The following is a 12,690-nucleotide window of genomic DNA, read 5'->3' on the forward strand; positions in this document are numbered from 1 at the left end:
CAAGTCTGGACAGCAGAGAATGTTGAAAATAATATAACTCCAGTTGAAAATCATCACAATGCAACGGCAAGCCTTGGTGATGCAAAGATAAATGATAATTCTCAGAGTGGTCTGGGCTGCCAGTCATTTAGTCAAAGTAAAGAACCCATGGCAGAGCTGATTCAAAGGCACGTGGAAAAAATAACCTTAAATTCTCTAGTGACAGAGACTTAATTGTGCACTAACATCATCACTAAGACATGAAGTAAGAAATAAAATAATTTGCATTTACATAACGCTTTGTATGTCCATAGAGCATTCTAAAGCACTGTATATCAAATTAGTTTATTTTTTGAAGTGCGGCTACTTTTATTATATAAACAAATATGGGTGACTTGAACAAAGAAAGATCCCACAAACAGCAAATGAAAGAATTAATATTACGTTTGGTTCTGTTAATTGAGGGAGAAATGCTGATTCCAAGAAAAACCCTCCATTTCCTCTTTTCTCCCCGACTCCCCAGAATAAGTTATGTTTCTGGAACCAGTCTGAAAGTTGGGAGCAAGGAAGGATGATTGTTCTCTCTTCAGATTGAGGTTGGAAAAGGATTACTGTCACTGCTTGAAGAAGGGGGCAGGAGAAGAAGACAGAGGGATCACTATTTGTGGCCACTTTTGGAAAGCATATGGGTGGCTGGGAGCTGTTTGAAATAGCTTCAATTTCAAATCCATTGTTTAGTTCTTTAGAGATGTTTATTTAAAATTATTTCATCTATCAATATCGCAGCAAATAAGAATATTTAGTACTTAAACTTTTTTTCCCCATTCCTCCAACTAATGTAAGAGGATGAACAATAAATGTAAATACGAACATCTTACACGATTAAATGTTAATTATGGGCAGCTGTTAGGAAGTTTGGACATCTGTAAATTATACGTTCATATGTCAGAGAGTGGATGGAACATAAGATCTTTAATTGGAACTGAGAAAATGGATTCTGATTAAAATGTCACCTGCAAGATAACTCCCATGCCAATGCTTCATTCTTCAGTAGGGCACTGAATGGTCAGTGTAGATTAAATTCTTAGTGCTCTTGCAAATGATTCTTACTCGTGAGAATACTACCAACTGAGCACAGTTGATACACATAACTCTCTATAATATAATCAGAGCAGACAAATGAACTTTTGGGTTAAAGTGTGTTCCATGTATTGGGACATCTCATAGTGAAATTGATAAACTGAGTTCACTGGAGAAAGTTTCAATCAGGTGGGGTTCCCAAAGTTCCATTCAAATTTGATTAACGTACACTGAAAATAAAATCTCCCATGTATCAGAGTGATCAAGCAGTATTATTGATTGTAAACAGTTATTGACTAGAAAATGGTTAATGAGATCTCTTGGTGACTGAATTTAAACAACTTTAAACTAAGAATTTGTTGAGATAATTCTTGCTACTGAACTCGAAGACCACTTGGAGGTTTCTGTGGACTGCTAATCTTATTCTCAAGAACAAATCAATTGGCTGATTTTAGGACTAATTAAAACCGAATTTAACCATAGAACCATAGAACAATACAGCACAATACAGGCCCTTCGGCCCACCATGTTGTGCCAACCTTTAAACCATGCCTAAGACTATCTAACCCCTTCCTCCCACATATCCCCCTATTTTAAATTCCTCCATATGCTTATCTAACAATCTCTTGAACTCGACCAACGTATCTGCCTCCACCACTACCCCAGGCAGCGCGTTCCATGCACTAACCACTCTCTGAGTGAAAAATCTCCCTTGAACTTCCCACCCATTACTTTAAAGCCATGCCCTCTTGTATTGAGCATTGGTGCCCTGGGAAAGAGGCGCTGGCTATCTATTTTTAATATCTATCTATATATTTAAATTGATTTTAAAGCAAGTGTAGTATAGCATCAGCATGAAAATCAAACTCTCCCACAAATAGTGACTGCTGGTGACAGTGGATTAATGTGACCACCACAGATGGCCAAAATTTTGAGTACATCATGAAACACCCAAAAAGGAGCAAAATTTGATGGAACTTCTTTCCTTCCTGGAGCATGGCCACTTGTGTGCACAGAGACTACTTCTGATAGAGGAACACATGAAAGTATAAAAAGCTTGCGAAAATCTCATAGTAACTCGTGAGTGCAACACACCTATATTTAAAATTATGCAAATTTTTGTACTCAGGGCTATTTTCTACCATTCCCTCCTGATTCCATTACACTTCCACTGCATTTATAAGTGAATTGCCAAAAGTCATACAGAATCTCCAGTGCAACACATCCATTATAAGTAAACTTTCCTCCTTATGAGGATACTTAGTTTCTAATCAAAAATGCATCAAGTCTGGCTGAAGACTTTAGTGTATGGGCAGTTGCACGCTTAACCTCAATTCCTTGGAATGATAGTGACCTGATATTAGTATTACCACTCCTTTTGCCTTTCTTAAAACAGGAACTTATTATGTACTAATGTTGCACTGTCCCCAACCCAAATAAAATGCTAACTGGAAACTGACCAACTAGAGCAAGGAAGCCAAATCCAAATCCTCTCTCTTTACAACTCTGCACTGCTGCTATTGGTGCCTTCAATGTTTTCACACAAAATACTATATTTAACATGTCGTGTGAACAGTTTACAATGACATTTCTTAGAGATACACAGGCTGACTAACTCAGAGTATGTATTTTATTGGCAATTAAATGCAACAATAACTTTGAATCTGTGAAGTAACTGGTAATTTTATGACTTTGAAATGGACTACTCTTTTTAGCTGACATTTGCATGACATTTAAGTGAATCCAGTACACGTGAAGAGTTATCAACACGAAAGTTGTCTGGTGCATGTAAACATTCTAACTGATATAAACTCATGGATCAGACAAGGCTCAATAACCATGTAGGACATAAAAACACATAGTAATCAAGAAATGTTTTTTCTCAGAAGCTGTGAAAACTCCCCATGTGCTACCAGCAGTATCAGCATTCTAAAGAGTTGCTAAACTTCAGTATATGACTCACTCTTACTTAAGCAAAAGTAGCATTACATAACTTTTTCAAATTATCTTTAAATTAAAGCACCAACGTAATGGAAGCAATTTATGAAAGAATGTAAAGAAACATTCATGAATTTCAGAAGGATTGTTCCCTTCCCCTTCATCTGTAAAATATAAGTGTGCAATACCCTGGAGTTGTTTCAGTTGCTCAGCCATCAATAGTGCTAAACTCATAATCGATAGGAAAAACGTGCTGTAAATTCTTTATGCTCTCTTCTCCTTCCACATCAAAAGTAAACACTTCTTCCTATTTCAGATAAGAATATTTTTACTTCCCAATGCATTTATAAGTGAATTTATTACCAGTCAGCATCAGGATTTCTCTTATCCTGAGAACTCTTTTATTACATAGGTCGAAAGTAAAACTAATCCTTTAATCTACCATAATAGCATTGGGAATGTCAATTTGCAGAACAAGTCGGGCTTAATTTTTTTGTGGGAAAAGTGTAGTGACTTAACCTAGGAGTCTAATAACAAAATAAAATTGTGATAAGAAGGACAAGTGCTTAGTGCAGTAAACAATCTAGTTTCGTTCATTATTATTCCTTTACAGTCATGAGTATAAAGTGCACCTAAGCCATGAAGTTTTGCACAAATAATATAAAGCTTCAGTACTTGTAATGGAATTGATTTGAATCCAAGTGGGTATTAACACCCTAAAGTATGGGGAATGTAGAGGTAGTTGGGAATTGGTGATGTAAAATCATTAACATGCACATAATGTTAACTTTCACACAAATGCATAGTGTAACATCAAAATGATGAAATGGTACATGTAATGGATGGGTACCATGTATTATATAATTTGGCTAATAAACCCGTTTACTCAAATGCCATGTCTATGCATGATAGGAAACAAATGAGTATCAGCTGTTCTGTAGCCAACACTGCTATCATACGTCTGATCCTCAGTTACGCAGCTTCAAGCAAACCTATTCTTGAGTGGAAATCAACATACAAATTTCACAAGTATCAGATGGGGATGAGTTAATAACTTTTATTCTTTATACCCTATCAATTGATTGAATGAGTGTCTTGCCCTACTAGTAGATAAGCATGTATTTAGCCAAACAAAAGAAAATCAAATATCACTTTTAAAACATACTTGTATAAAGCCAACTTAGTCAATTAAAATCTGTTACGTTCAAACGCAGGTATTAATTCCCAGTGTTGTCTTGCATTTTAGAATAACATCAATCTCAAAGGGGTAATTTGTAAAGATATAGCTAAGTGTGCTATTATTTAAAATTAAAGGTCTGGATGGGTCCTGATCCAGCAAATGCCCATGCTTGTCCACTCATACACTCATCCCCATGGACCCCAGGACCTTGCTGCCCAGCTGTCCCATGAGTTGAAGGTGTCCTTGATTGGCAGCTAAACATTAGGTGGTGGAATCTAAGGCCTTGCTTGTGGACCACCCCAATGACCTTCTGAAAGCCATCTAATCTGATGTTAAGGAGGAACATTAACATTAATAAAAAATAAAGTGAATAAACCAAACCGTTTATCTTCATATACACTTTTCATTCAGATTGGTAGCCCCATTCAAATCAATAAGGCACTATATAAGCCAGGCAAAACTGCTGTAAAGTTGAGGGGGTCAGATATGAAATTATCTTGTGCCTCAGCTCAGCACACTGGCATCTGACACCCAGCACGTTCTGTACTTCTGCATTACAATTCATAGCTATAGAAGTAATGAAAAGGATGAGCCATGAGGATCACCTTGCCAATGGATTCTTCCAAACTCAGCAAAAGGTGAATACTTTTTTGATAGTGATCAAGAATATACATAGTTCTAAGGCACACAAAAGCTTGTCGCTGATCCGTGGGTTCCTGAGTAGAAGATACAAATTGAAGGTTAACAGAAAAGGAACAGAGGTGAGACTAACTTTTCATGCAAGTTGTTAGATCAATTCTTGCATAGCCAGGGGTTTGGTGGAAGTATAAGGAAAAGGCAATGGATAGTTCCATCAGAGATGGACAAAGGATGATGGACTGTTTGGCTTGTTCTTGTGTAGACAGATGTCTTGGACACTGTTAAGAAATTATGCAGGATTTTATGTTCCACATTCTGTGCTGGTGTGAGGGAAAATTATTCAGTAGTTGGGCTTTGTCTATATTTGTTTCAACCAAAAATTAAATTGTAATACTGATTTTCTTAAGAATTTGCATCTTTCCAGATGAAAATTAAATAAATATCACATTTTAAAATGGATTAAGATATTTTAATCTTTAAGAAAAAACTATACGTAAAAGCTTCAGTTCCACAGAACCAAACAGTAATCCAGCTGAGAATGATAACTATTCCAAATGCTGGGATATGCAGATGGATTTAGATTATTATTAATGAGTCCTTCTAGCCCTGTCTAATAAAAACATCAGAATGGTAGCACCCTGGATAATACAGTAAATGATAGTTATGAATACAAAACGCAAAGTACAGCAGGCTCCTGAATTAAACGTCAACCTAATAGAAAGAAGCTCGCGACAAAAAAACTGGTACCTGATGAAAGCCTCTGCAATCACAAGATGGCAACAGCTGGTGTGCACACATTGTGACAATAATTATCATACACTTCATGCATTACAGGATAAAAAATCGTCTTCAAATTAAGCATTATTGGAAATCTATCAAACTGGTTCAGGGGTCTGAGAATTTTCAATTTAACTCAGTCATCTCTTTTATTCAGTTGTCTAGTTCATGATTATCATCTGTGAAATTGTGAAATTTATTTTCTGCTAGAATCAAGTTGATATTCTTCCTTGCAAAATTATACAGTTCTATGTTCAAGAATATCAACAATATGTAATTTGTAAAGTAAACAAAATGTGATGAGCTAGATATCAATTAAGTTTTCACTATGTAAAAACTGGAATAAGAATACAAGAACTTGAAAAATAGCAGCAGCAGGAGTACGCTCCTTGAACCTGTTCTTCAGTGGCTGATGTGATCATGTTCTTGGTCTTGGCTCTGCTCTCCTGTTCCGCATAACCTTCCACTCCCAGATAGACCAAAAATCTGTCTACTTCAGTTTGAAATATCTTCAGTGAATTAACTACCACATAACTTTGGGGTAGAGAATTCCAAATATTAGCATCTCTTTTTGGAAAATTGGCATTGTCTGCAAATTATATATAGGGATGACTTATAGTTGGCTTAAAGAATTGAAGCAGAATATAAATAATTTATAAATTTAAATTTATAAATTTAAAGTACCGATATTGTAAGTATTCACAGCATAGAAATATGTTATTCAGCCAAATGCTATTGTTTACTGATTGACAAGTTTACAGAGGTTGTCTGTCTATAACGCTTCTTCCCACCTTTCTGCATTAATTCTTCTATTCCTGTATCCGTCTATTCATTTGTTTAGGTAACTTCCCCTCAAATGCAGTTGTATCAGTTATCTCATTATTACTTGTGCTGGTGAATTCCATGTTCAAATCTCTCTCTCCAAAATTCTTCACTGGATTCACTGGTGAGTATCTAATGCATATGGACCCTGGTTCTGGTTGCCCCCAAGATTGGGAATGTCTTTCCAATATTTATCAAATCATTAAAGACATTGATCACACCACCCTTCATTTTGCTCTTCTCTTAAAGAAAAATGTTTTGTCAAGTCCTTTTGGATAGTTATAATCCCTGTTGTACCACTGGCATTGTGTTTACACTTTCATAAATTATTAACTTGCACCACTACTTGTTTGCTTTATGTATCCTCGTCACCAGATCCCTTTTTAACTATATGGTTTTGTTATTCTTCCTACAAATTATGTCACCTCATATTTATATGTATTGAAGGTGATTAATTGCAGAGCTCTTCAAGTTTATTACCATCTTCCTGTATTTTGTGACTGGCTTCCTCTGTATTAAGTTGACTCAAATATTTTAGTATATTTCCATTTCCATTTCCTGGGTCCCAATAGTTTACGTAAGTAGTGAACAGCACAGTTCCCAGCACATTGTCTGGCAGATTCACAATGCCCATCTTTTGCCAGATCGAGCAATGACCCTTAACCTCATCCTTCATTTTTTTGTTTTGTATGTGTATGTCCTGTTTTAGGCCAAGCACCTACTAGCTGGTATCTCATCAAAAGTCATTAGGAAATCCGCATCACTCTTACTTTAATCCTTCTGTTCTTTATGAATTCAACAAGGTTGATCAGGCATGGGCTTTCCTTTTGAAATTTGCAATGACTTGTATTTTATGATTCTTTCAGTTTTTGATACTTCTCTGTAACATCTTTGAATAAGGTTTCCATTATCCTTTCTACCAATATTGTGAAGTTGATTGGTCCAAAAGACCTTGGTCTTTTTCTGCCTTCCTGCTTTTAAGTATAAAATCGCATTAACTGATCACTCTGGCATTCTTCATTTTCCTAGAGCTTTTTAATATTTGTAATAATGTTGCCTCCAGTATCTCTTTTTCAACATGCATGGAATATGTTGGATATATTCATTTCACTAAAATATTGTTAGGAAAGTTCTAATCCATAGCAAATTACTGCCGTATCGTCCCTATGGTTGCTAACCTGGCTCCTAATCGTCCAATACCTCCAATTTGTGATCTTCATCTCTGTTTGATCCCTATGGCCTTGCCCTTCTCTCTGTAATATCTTTACAAGCCTATCTGCCTTTGTTTATCTTATTTTTTGCATCAGCCTCTCCTCTTCCCATCACATTGCAGCTGTACCTTTAGCTAAATTTACACCCTTCTGTTCTTCCTCTAAGAGCCTCCTCAAAATCCACCTCTTGGATCAAGTTTTTGGTCTCCCCCTCCTAGTACTTCTTCCTTTGGCTCACCATGCAATTTTAGTCTAATGACTTTTCTGTGAAGCATCTTGGGATTATTGGTTTATACATTTATATAAAGACAGGTTTTTGTAATAAATATAATTAATTGCTGTTCATTTTAAAGGTATAAACCCTTAATGGCCTAAAATGCTTTGATTTTGTTGAGTAGCAAAAATCTTAATTATAAACAGCAATAAGTTTTTCAATTTGCAGACTATGAAAATGTTCATTTAAGTATGAAATATTTTAAGACTATATCAGTAGATAAACATTACACTGTACCTTGATTGTGTTTTCAACCTCAATCTTCAAACTCCACATGAATAACTCACCTCTGCAAAATTAATTAATTTGATTAACCTTTCACTTTCTTTTATAATAGATGGTTTAGTTGGTGATCAAACTATTGTTTCATCATACACAACTTATCTAAGTACTATACTCCATTATGGAATAATAGTGTTATAAATTTTTCAGCCCAATGTTTTTCTCATCAACCAAAGTGACTGCGTCCTTCTGTTGGTTAGTCAAGTGCTGGAAATCTGTTATCCCCTGTGTAAACTGGAAAATGAATTAAGTGTACTAGTATTCCATTGGCCAGAGTGAAAATGGAGATTAGTTTATGATGAAAGCCCATGTGACATAACATGACTGTATCTCATGAGTAAGTGAACCATTAGACTTTGCCTATTACCATACTACATTGCTGACTGATGTATTCATTTCTCAGCACACATCTCATAAAAATTTGTAAGTCATTTGGTGTCTGCACCATAACTATTAAAATCAATCACTATCTTTAATCAGAATTCTTAATAATTCTGAAAAGAACTGTAATACAATTAACTTGTGTAATTTGGACAAAATCCTTTACCTCTAATTTTGGAAAATTAACTTCTTAAAGTTTCTTAGGTCAGCAAAATAGGAAAGGGAAACATTGTTCATTTCAATATGAGAAACTCATAAAATGTTTCCTCCACTCAAAGAAATGGCGGTCAGAGCTTACTTCAGAGTAAAGTTTGAAGTTTATTAGACTTAATGTTGCCGTTATTCTCACAAATCTTTTAGCAGATTTGCATTTTCTTTTTGTGTAAGATGATGTACTACCCATTTTTCTTGACATTTTCTACCTTTTGCTCTAACTATACTTAAAATAATGAATTTATTTTTAAGGGGTGTAGAATATTGACTTTTTGTGATATTGAAAGTCTTCAAGACACATGTTTGCATTGATGATTAGTTTCTTCATGGGACTGGGTCTTAAGAGTACTGGCTTGTGTGTATAATTTCGTGAAACTGTTGCAATATTGTTATTCCACAAGAAGGTGGCAAATGTAAGCCTGTTACTTTGGCACTTTTGGCATGTGGTAAATCCTCGCCTGAGAGAGGATGTATTTGCCATAGAAGGTACTCAGCAAAGACTGGCTTCAGGGATGCATGGAAGATGTTTCCACTGGCTGAGGATCCAGGGACACAGTTTCACAATTAGGGATAGGCTGAGATGAAGAGAAATTTATTCACTTAAATGGCAGTGAACTTTTGGAATACTCTGTATTGGAGGTCTGTAAAGGCGCGGTCACTGTGTTCATTCAAAACGCACACCAATAGATTTCTGGACATTAAGGGAATCAAGGGATGTGGGAACAATGCTGAAAAAAGGAGCCGAAGTAGAAGATCAGCCATGAAAATGGTGGAGCAGGTTCAAAGGACTGGGTGGCCTACTCCTCCTATTTCTTATGTTTAGTACAACTAGTGCTACTGATATCTACTTGTAGAGGATTAGTATGTCACTATGGTAGGAAACTTGCAAAGGATTATACAGAGAAACCTAGGAAAAGGGACTTGGAAAAGGTGCAAAAAATGTTAAAAAATAAATATTAAGAAGTGACAGCCAGAAGCAAAATTGATTTGCCAAGATCAAAACAGGTATAGCAATGAAATATACAGGTAAATGGCCAAAATGATTACTGCAAGCAAAAATAAAATTAGAGTTATTGAAATAAAGGTGATTTACAAAAGAGCCTCAGGACAGAATATTCAGTATGTACAAACGGATGTATGCAAATTAGTTGCTTTAATACTTTCTATATATTTATGCACTGAGTCATAATCCGAATGGAAAGAAAAAAATCCATAAAAACAGCATGAATGCTGCCTTTTTATTTCCCCAATCTTTGAAGTGTAATGATACTTGCAACTGATGAATCTCAGCTCATTTAAACACTTCCACTTTCAGCTAATTTACTGCAGGTACATGGGTGTAAAACAAAGTTACACCCAGAATTTTAACAACTGTGCCTCGTGTGCATAAATGATGGTGAATATTTTAAATTTTGGAGCCAGAGAAGGAGTATGGACTACGTTCTATTCTTCAGGACTCAGTTAATTATATGGACCTCTAGTTGCAAATTCCTTTCTTTACATTTCTCCATTTGTGAATTAAAATAGCTGGAATATTTGAAAATAAAATCAATCAAAAATAGGTTGATGCACAGACAGACACAATTCCAGTTATAACTCGCAATCACCAGCAAAGTGATAGAAGATGTCACTAACAGTGCTACCAAGCAGCATTTACCAATAACCTGCTCACTGATGTGCAGTTTGGATTTTTCCAAGTCTACCTCATTGCAGCCCCATTAAAGTCTTGTTTGAAACATGGACAGAAAACTTTAATTCCAGAGAGACATCAGACATTTGACCAAGTGTGGCATCAAAGAGCTTAATTAACATGGAGTCGTGTCTCACAAGGAAGATTGTTGTGGTTGTTGGAAGTCAGTCATCTCAGACCCAAGACTTTTTCAGAGAAGTTCCTCAGGACAGTGGCCTAGACCCAACCATCTTCAATAATTATCTTTTATCCATGAAGCTGTAATGGGGATATTCACTGATGTTCATAATGTTCAGTTTCATTCGTATGTCCTCAGATAATTATGCAGAGCATGCCTGAATGGAGTAAAACCTAGTAACCTTCAGGCTGACTGAATCCCTATAGCCTTCCACCATTTTCAATGCATGTCAAGAATGTGATGGTACAGTCTGCACTTGCCTCTTTGTCTGCAGCTTCAAAATCTCTCAAATACCTGATTTTATCAATTGGTTTGCATGCTGGAACTGAAATAAATACCGGAGATACTCAGCAGGTTAGGCAGAACACCTATATTCAGTCCACCGGGGTGACACGAGTTTCCAGTTGCTTGTTTCTTTAATTTTCCGTCCCACTGTGGTCAAGATACCCCATCCTACTCAGACTTCTGCAAGAGGCCTCACACACCCTTCCAATGAAATCCAGTGAAACTTGAGGAGCAGCTCCACATTTTTTTCATCTTGGCATATTGCAGCCTTTATTGAATTCAACAATTTTGGAAAGGCACTCTTTCCTAATGTGTAAGAACTGGTCAGTTCTAATGCAAGGTCACTGCTCCTGTAACTTCAACTCAGTTTTTCCACTCTACTACTGTCTTGCACAGTATTTCCAGAATTCTCTTTTATTTCAGACTTCCAGGAACTGCTGTGCTCTGCATCTCACAATTCCAGCACTTCTCTGTTTCATTATTGCCTTCATTAAACTCCCTCTATTTACAGATTAGCCATGATTAACAAGCACTGACAGGCCTCTCTCAGCCAGCACCAACAGCATTTATGTCACCTGGATGATCTTGGTCTCCATCCTATCACAGGCACTCTCTTTGTTCTGTTCATCTCTCCCTTCCCTGCAACATGTATTACACTTGTTCTCTTGTGTTTTTAGATTGGATGAAACGTCAGCCCTGTTTCTCTCTCCACAAATGCTGCCTGACCAAAATATTTGCAGCATTTTCTGTTTTACAATTCCAGCACCTGCTCTTTTGCTTTCTGAAGACTTACTGCCATCTCAGGCAAGCTACTCGATTAGAATCGAATCTACCACGTTGGAATTCACTGCCTCCACCGTGACTGTTCTGCAGATGGCACTAATGACACTGACCGCATCATACCTTCCACAAAATGCACTGCTCCTTCAAGTTAATGTTTTTTTCAAAAGCACCTCCCAAAGTTGGGACCTCCACCTTGCACAAGAAGACAAGGATATTATAGTCATCGTCTGCAGGTCACATGCTGCCCTGCATTTAAATACTGGACCTTTCTACTGAACAGCACTGGGGTAATACCTTCATCCCACAGACTGTAGGGATGGGCCAGAAAAGGTCACGTCTTGATGATGCCAAAATTAACTAAGGGGTTAATAGAAAGGTAGGCTGAAAGAACATAACAGTGACTAACTGGGAAAAGAAGTGCCAAAAGTAATTCAGTTCAAAGAAGTTTGAGATAATGCATTTGAGGAGTGCAACAAGGATGCACAATAAATGGTAAGAAACTGTTCACTGTTAAAGAAGATGGGGTATTGGAATACATATCGACACATCTGTCAAGGTAGCAGGACATTCAGAGAAGATTGTTAAGAAGGGATATGGGACACCAGCCTTTATAAGCCAAAGCATTATAATAAAGAGCAGAGTGGTCATGTTAGAACTACATAAAGCACTAATTAATCTACAGTTAGAACATTGTGTAATGTTCAGGTCATCACACTTCAAGATAGATGTGATAGCATTAGAGAGGATGCAGAGGAGAATCACAAGAATGCTGCCAGGGCTGGAGAATTTTAGTCAGGAAATGTTGGCTCGATGGGGGTGATTTGCTTTGGAACAAGGGAAGCAGAGGGGAGATTAAATTGAGGCAATAACCTTATGAGAGGCCTAGATAGCGTAAACAGGAAGGACTTAATCCCCTTGGCAGAGGGGTAGGAAGTATAGAGTTAAGGCAACTTGCCGGAGGATTAGTGGGAAACTGTG

Source organism: Pristis pectinata, chromosome 15 (genome assembly GCF_009764475.1).
Source record: "Pristis pectinata isolate sPriPec2 chromosome 15, sPriPec2.1.pri, whole genome shotgun sequence".
In the NCBI taxonomy this organism is placed as follows: domain Eukaryota; kingdom Metazoa; phylum Chordata; class Chondrichthyes; order Rhinopristiformes; family Pristidae; genus Pristis; species Pristis pectinata.